Source organism: Lytechinus variegatus, chromosome 17 (assembly GCF_018143015.1).
Source record: "Lytechinus variegatus isolate NC3 chromosome 17, Lvar_3.0, whole genome shotgun sequence".
Classification (NCBI taxonomy): domain Eukaryota; kingdom Metazoa; phylum Echinodermata; class Echinoidea; order Temnopleuroida; family Toxopneustidae; genus Lytechinus; species Lytechinus variegatus.
Window position 1 is genome coordinate 29,639,403 of NC_054756.1, and position 7,515 is coordinate 29,646,917.

Below are 7,515 nucleotides of genomic sequence, written 5' to 3' on the forward strand. Positions count from 1 at the left end.
ACGTAAATTGCCTATACCTCGATGTTCGTTAATCCGAAAACGAAAAAGGGTTCGTTAATCCGAACATTTGTGGCGTAATTCCGACGATTCGTTATTCCGAAGGTTCGATAATCCGAAAACGAAATAGGGTTCGTTGTTCCGAAGGTTCGTTAATCCGAAAACGAAATAAGGTTCGTTGTTCCGAAGGTTCGTTAATCCGAAAACGAAAAAAGGTTCGTTGTTCCGAAGGTTCGTTGATCCGAAAACGAAAAAAGGTTCGTTGTTCCGAAGGTTCGTTGATCCGAAAACGAAATAAGGTTCGTTTTTCCGAAGGTTCGTTAATCCGAAAACGAAATAAGGTTCGTTTTTCCGAAGGTTCGTTAATCCGAAAACGAAATAAGGTTCGTTAATCCGAAAACGAAATAAGGTTCGTTAATCCGAAAACAAAATAAGGTTCGTTAATCCGAAAAATGAAAACCGGGAAAGCAGAGGCAGAGGCAAGGGTAGGGGGGCGGGGGACACTTTTGCCGTTCAATTATTATGAGGATGGGAAGGCAAGGGCGGCCGAACGAATTTTCGTTGGGGGTATAAAGCCAAAAAATGAAACTCATACGTCAAAATGGGCACTTTGGTGATATTTTCACCTTAAGATTATCATCTGCTTGAAGTCATTGTGTGTTTGATAGTGATTAAGTAGAGAAAAACTTTTTTGAAGTGACTTCTTATTATGGCAAAATGTATATTTAGGCTTTATTTTTCGGGAGAGAGTATAATGAGCGAGCGGCTTGGTAAAGCAAATTCAAAGGTGAAGTTGTATAAGGTTTTTTGTGGTCAATTATTCTTAAAATGGCATTATTGCGAGGTGTTGCGAGCGTGAATCACAAATTAAAACTTTAGGTTATTTCAATAAAAAATGAAAATTAGTTTTTAAAAATCCGAGCAGATTTCTGCTGTCATTAAAAAGATGTGCATCTAACTAAAGAATTAACACGAGCGCAAAACGCGAGCTTAAACATACTGACCAGAAAAGGAACCTGTTAAAGAAAGCATTTAGTGACCTTTTTAGGATGCATATTTCACCAATCGAATGAGAGTGCGAAGCGCAAGCTGAAAATTTTCAATATTCCAGCCTGAAAACTTAACTTGTATACTTTAAAAAGAGTATTTTATTTCGAAAAAACATGAAAAACGGCATATTTATTTTTGAAAAAGGAACTTTCCCATTTTGGAAAATATTAATTCCCATGGTTTTTTTTTCATTTTTGATGCCCCCTGCCTCCCTCCCGACCTGATCTAAAGGGGACATTTTAAGAACTTTTTGCAGTTAGCCATGAAGACGATGTGTGTTTTAACCAATGGCGGCGGAACTTTTTTTTTTGGGGGGGGGGGCAAAGCAAAAAAGGGCCAATAGGGGCAATTTGGTGCAAACGGATATTTTCACCATTAGATTATCATCTGTGTAAAGAGGTTGTGTGTTTTGTAGTAACTAAATTGAGCACAATTTTTTAAGTGATCACTAAAGTTATATATTTACGTTTCATTTCTGCGAGCGTAGAGAGCAAGCGGTTTGGGGGAAAAAGTCAAATTTGAAGATGTAAAATTCACCTTTTTGGTCAATTACTGTTAAAAGGGCATCCTTGTGAGATGTTGCGAGCGAATCACGTGCTCAAACTTTTGGAAATTTCATGTGGGCCTAGAATGATAATATTGATATAGATATTATTTACCCAGGGAAGCCACTTCAGTTCTGAAAACTATTCTCCCAGCTATTATTTTTTTTTTACAAGAATGCTTAGAATGTCCAGTTTTCAGGTTGGAAAATCGGAAAAATTTGGCTCACGTTTCTTGCTCGCATCAAGTATTGTTTATTGAGGAACTCATTCTATTCCTGGTTACAAAACAGAAGTATGAAATGTCCAGTTTTCAGGTTGGAATATCACAAATTTTAAGCTTGCGGTTCGCGCTCTCATTATTTAGTTCGTGAGATATATATTCTATTCATGAGTCGCTAAATGCAGTCCTTAAAAGATTACTTTCTGAAGCCTGTTGCATAAAACTTTTTACCTGAGAAAACTCTGGTAAAAAATGAAAACTAAGGTTAGTCTGATTTCCGCCACTGACTTTAGCACAGGGCAAAAACTCCTGTAAAAACAACCTGAGTTTTCTCAGGTAAAAAGTTTCATGCAACGGGCCCCAGGTCAGTATATAAACAAATTACAGCTCGCCCTCGCATTAATTCTTTAGAAAGATACACATCTTTCTCACGATTACAAAAAATGCTCCAAATGCTCACTTCACGTCTTGTTACATGAAATGTCTACTAGTTTGAGCTTGCGATTCGCTTTCAACATCTCACAAGGATCATTATTAGTATTATTTTTATTTTTATTACCAGCAGAAGCTGTTATTAAAAATGACATCCCCTCCAATACAAATCCTATTATCTAGAGGTTGCTCGCACGCTTCCAACACACTTGATCCCCTGCATCTTTAATTAAACCATTTGCTTATAGGCAGCAATTGCTCAGATAAAATCGAAATTAGCCTATGCTTGATCAGGGCGCCTATATTCTTAATGAAATACATGCTTTGGCCCCAACACACGCATGTATCATCGATCGTTATTACTATCATTGCATAATATCGTGTAATCTTGTAATGACAACATCGTTTTTGTTACCAAAATGAATTATTTTCATTTTCGGAAATACGAACCTTATTCAATTTTCGGATTAACGAACCTTATTTCGTTTTCGGATTAACGAACCTTATTTCGTTTTCGGATTAACGAACCTTCGGAATTACGAACCTTATTTTGTTTTCGGATTAACGAACCTTATTTCGTTTTCGGATTAACGAACCTTCGGAATTACGAACCTTATTTCGTTTTCGGATTAACGAACCTTCGGAATTACGAACCTTATTTTGTTTTCGGATTAACGAACCTTCGGAATTACGAGCCTTATTTCGTTTTCGGATTAACGAACCTTCGAAATTACGAACCTTATTTCGTTTTCGGATTGACGAACCTTCGGAATTACGAACCTTCGGAATTACGAACCTTCGGAAATACGAACCTTCGGAATAACCGAACCTTCGGAATTACGAAGCTTCGGAATTACGAATGTATGCGCTCTAACCCTACTTTCCACCTCAGCTATATGTGTTTCTTGCCAGTTAAAGTTCAAATGTATATATACATAAGGTTAGGCCGAAGTATATGAAGTTATCCTTTTTTATTGATTACGCAAATTCTGGTCGGGTCGGCTCCGGGCGGGTAAAATCTTTATATCAGTTTCTGCCGTCACCTCCATAAAGTCAACTTCTCTTGCTTTTCAGCTCATTACTAAACAACCATAATTTGGGGGCAAACAGGTTCCTAATTTAAAAAGAGGAAGGTATAAAATTCGTGTCGTTTGAATAAAAAAGTATACAATATTTTTTTATCAAATACTATAATAGTATTTGATAAAAAAATATTGTATACTTTTTTATTCAAACGACACGAATGTTATACCTTCCTCTTTTTAAATTAGGAAATTTCATGTCATTTCCCGGTGTAGTGGTCCACCTGCATTCCCCCAATCAGTTATATCGGGAGGAGAGACCTGCGGGTCATAGTGATTCAGTTCGCTTTTCGCCTCCCAGGCGCAGGTGACGCCAAACAAATAATAATAATAATTTCCCAGCACATTCATTTCCTGTCCTGTTTTGCGACCTCAGTTTTAAATTTTGAATGACACTTACGTTTCTTTGATTCAAAATGAAGCGCTTCAGGATAAGTCAAAGAAATTAGGCATCCTTTTTTATATAAATTTCAATAAATCACAGAAGTTTCAACTTTTTGCGCACTATTTTCCTTGAATTGAAGTTCAATAATCGTAGAAAATCAATTGAAATAGAGCCGATGGGGTACAAGATACCTGCATTTGATGAAACGTCCGCCCTTTGAAATTTCATAGTTTCATTGCTCTGCGCAGGAAGGAATATCTTCCTCCCGACAAATACATTTCTTCTCTTCAGTTTTGCGAGTTAAAGATATGCGCTGTCGCTTAATATTGTTTGTAATCAATTCTGATCTTTCCAAAAGAAGTATTCAATACATCTTTGAGAATATCCTTTTCTCGGGACTCTTTCCATGGAAAAAATGATAAAACGCCTTAGCTTCCGCTCTACGCGCGGGGTTATTAGTACTTTAATTTCCTCCATTGTATTCCTTTTTGTGCGTTCACAATCACTTTGAAAACAAGGTTCAAAATCGTCAACTGAATTGGGGCTGATATAGGTACTAGAGACAAGAGAGATGGCATATAAAAAGAATTTTCAGCTCGCTTAAATTTACCTTTCCTTTTCATGATTACGAGAAGTAAATTTCTAGTTTTCTATTCCAAAATATAAAAAAAATCAGCTCGCGCTTCGCGCTCACATGAACAAGCATAACATTGAGAATTTCATGTCGGTATGAAAATGCCAAGACTGATGACATCGTCAACTCACAATTTATTTTGTATTTTATTATATGAAATATAAGTGTGTAGTAATTTTGAATTATTGAATTTTTTTTAAATTTTTGAATTATGATCTTTTACCGAGTAATATTAATATTTTCAAACATGAGTTTTTAGAGACATTCCTCGAAGTACCTTCCTGCCACTCATTTCTTAGCCCACTAGAATAACCAGAACTTCAGCAACTCTCATTGACAACTTCTTTTCAAATATACAGTTCCGAGTTTAATGCTGGAGTTGTTTTGTCAGATATATCTGATCATTTTCCGATATTTATGCATTACACTTAGTGACCGTCGTTGAAGTTAAGCCACGATGTAATTAATAACGAAGATGAATTTATTGACATTTTTATGTCACATGTAAATCGAAATAGGCCTTTTTCTACACCAACTTCAAGTCTAAAAATCATAAGAGCTCGCTAAGATTTCTTTGGATTACGAATTCGATTCTGCGATCAATAAATCGAAAAAAAAGGTTGTACTAGGTCTAAATTTATCAAATAAGGATTCAGTATACCAATTACTTGCAAGGGTCATCGGCACAGCAAAAAAAAGGTATATTACCACGACCAATTTAATCGCTGTCAAAATGATAAAACGAACATGAAAAATACTTAATTCTACCCTACATATGGATCAAAGCATCTTAGGATTAGGCTTAGGCATGATAATTCTATAATTGAGAATACAGTTCTAATGGCAAATCAGGCGCGTAGCCAGGGGGGCGGTGGGGGCGGTCGCCCCCCCAAAAAAAAAGTCCCAAAAAAAAGAAAAAAAGAAGGGAAAAAGAGAGGAGAAAAGGAAAATGGAAGGGAGGAAAGGGAAGAAAGGTAGCTTTGTGTTTTTTCCATTTTATTCTTTTTTTTCTCAAAAGAGAAACTCCTTCATTCTCGCTCTGTATTTTTATATGAATTTTGCTTCGCTGCGCGCGGTTAAATGACAATATTGAAGTTCTCCATTGTTTCCCCCACCCTTTCTCTAACCCTATTTTCCACCTCAGCTATATGTGTTTCTTGCCAGTTAAAGTTCAAATGTATATAGGGCATGGATTTAAAGTAAGGTTAGGCCGAAGTATATGAAGTTATATATTTTTTTGTTGATCACGCAACTTCTGGTCGGGTCTGCTCTGGGCGGGTAAAATCTTTATATCAGTTTCTGCCGTCACCTCCATAAAGTCAACTTCTCCTGCTTTTCAGCTCATTACTAAACAATCATAATTTTGGGGCAAACAGGTTCCTAATTTAAAAAGAGGAAGGTATAAAATTCGTGTCGTTTTGAATAAAAAAAGTACAATATTTTTATCAAATTCTATTAAATTTCATGTCATTTCCCTGCACATTCATCTCCTGTCCTGTTTTGCCTCAGTTTTAAATTTTGAATGACACTTACGTTTCTTTGATTCAAAATGAAGCGCTTCAGGATAAGTCAAAGAAATTAGGCATCCTTTTTTATATGATTTCAATAAGCTAGGAAGTTTCAACTGTTTGCGCACTATTTTCCTTGTAATGAGGTTCAATAATCGTAGAAAATCAATTGAAATAGAGCCGATGGGGGTACAAGATACCTGCATTTGATGAAACGTCCGCCCTTTGAAATTTCATAGTTTCATTGCTCTGCGCAGGAAGGAATATCTTCCTCCCGACAAATACATTTCTTCTCTTCAGTTTTGCGAGTTAAAGATATGCGCTGTCGCTTAATATTGTTTGTAATCAATTCTGATCTTTCCAAAAGAAGTATTCAATACATCTTTGAGAATATCCTTTTCTCGGGACTCTTTCCATGGAAAAAATGATAAAACGCCTTAGCTTCCGCTCTACGCGCGGGGTTATTAGTACTTTAATTTCCTCCATTGTATTCCTTTTTGTGCGTTCACAATCACTTTGAAAACAAGGTTCAAAATCGTCAACTGAATTGGGGCTGATATAGGTACTAGAGACAAGAGAGATGGCTCCTTTTCATTTTAATTCATGAATCACCAAAAGCTTCGCGCTTCGCGCACCGACCCCCTAGGGAGCGCGCTTCGCGCGCTCTGTAAGTGTTGGCACGCTTCGCGTTTATCGCCCCCTCCTTCGCATTTACCGCCCCCTCCAAAATGAAATCCTGGCTACGCGGTTGTGGCAAATATCTTTAACAATTGTTTTACTAATATAGGTTTTAACCCCGCTAGTCATATCCATCAACAGATCACTCTTATCACAACTATTTGACTGATAGAACGAATGTTCTTTATTTTTATCTCCCACCTAACCACAGGAAATAATCAAAATCATATCTGAGCTGAAATTAAATAAGAGTGCAGGATTTGATGATAACAACCTTCTACAACAACAACAAAACAAAAACTATCCATTATATCTTCATCCTCTTGTTCATATATTCAATCTGTCTTTATCATCTGGACATATTAGAGAATCAATGAAAATTTACGAAAATAATTCCGGTCTTCAAAAAGGGCGATAGAGAGCTAACAAATAATTATAGACCCATTTCATTGCTAACAACTTTGTCCAATATCCTGGTCGGAGAAGTTGATCCTCATTCGTATTCTTTCTAATACTCAATATGGTTTCCGATGAAAGAGTAGCACAACTCATGCAATACTTTCGTTAGTTAAAAAGGTTGCCAAAGAAAGTGACCAGTTTTTTAAAATACGGTTGGTTTGTTCATAGATTTTTCTAAAGCATTTCAATGCTGTTGATTACGACCGTCCTTCTTTTTGCAAACTTTCTCACTACGGCATTCGGTGAATACTGTTGATAAGGTTCCGGAATTATCTTAAAGGGCGCCCCCCGTTTGTTTCACTTAATGATAATTTCTCTGAACACAAGCCTGTCATTTGCGGAGATCCGCAGGGCAGTATTCTTGGTTCACTTTTGTTTATCATTTATATAAATGACATTGAAAAAAGTCGTCTAGGTAACCTCAATTATTATCATTTTTTTTTGCTCAGGATGACTCAAATATATTTTTCTCACATCATGATTCAAAACAATTGACGCAAATTTTTAAATAGATAACTTTAAAAA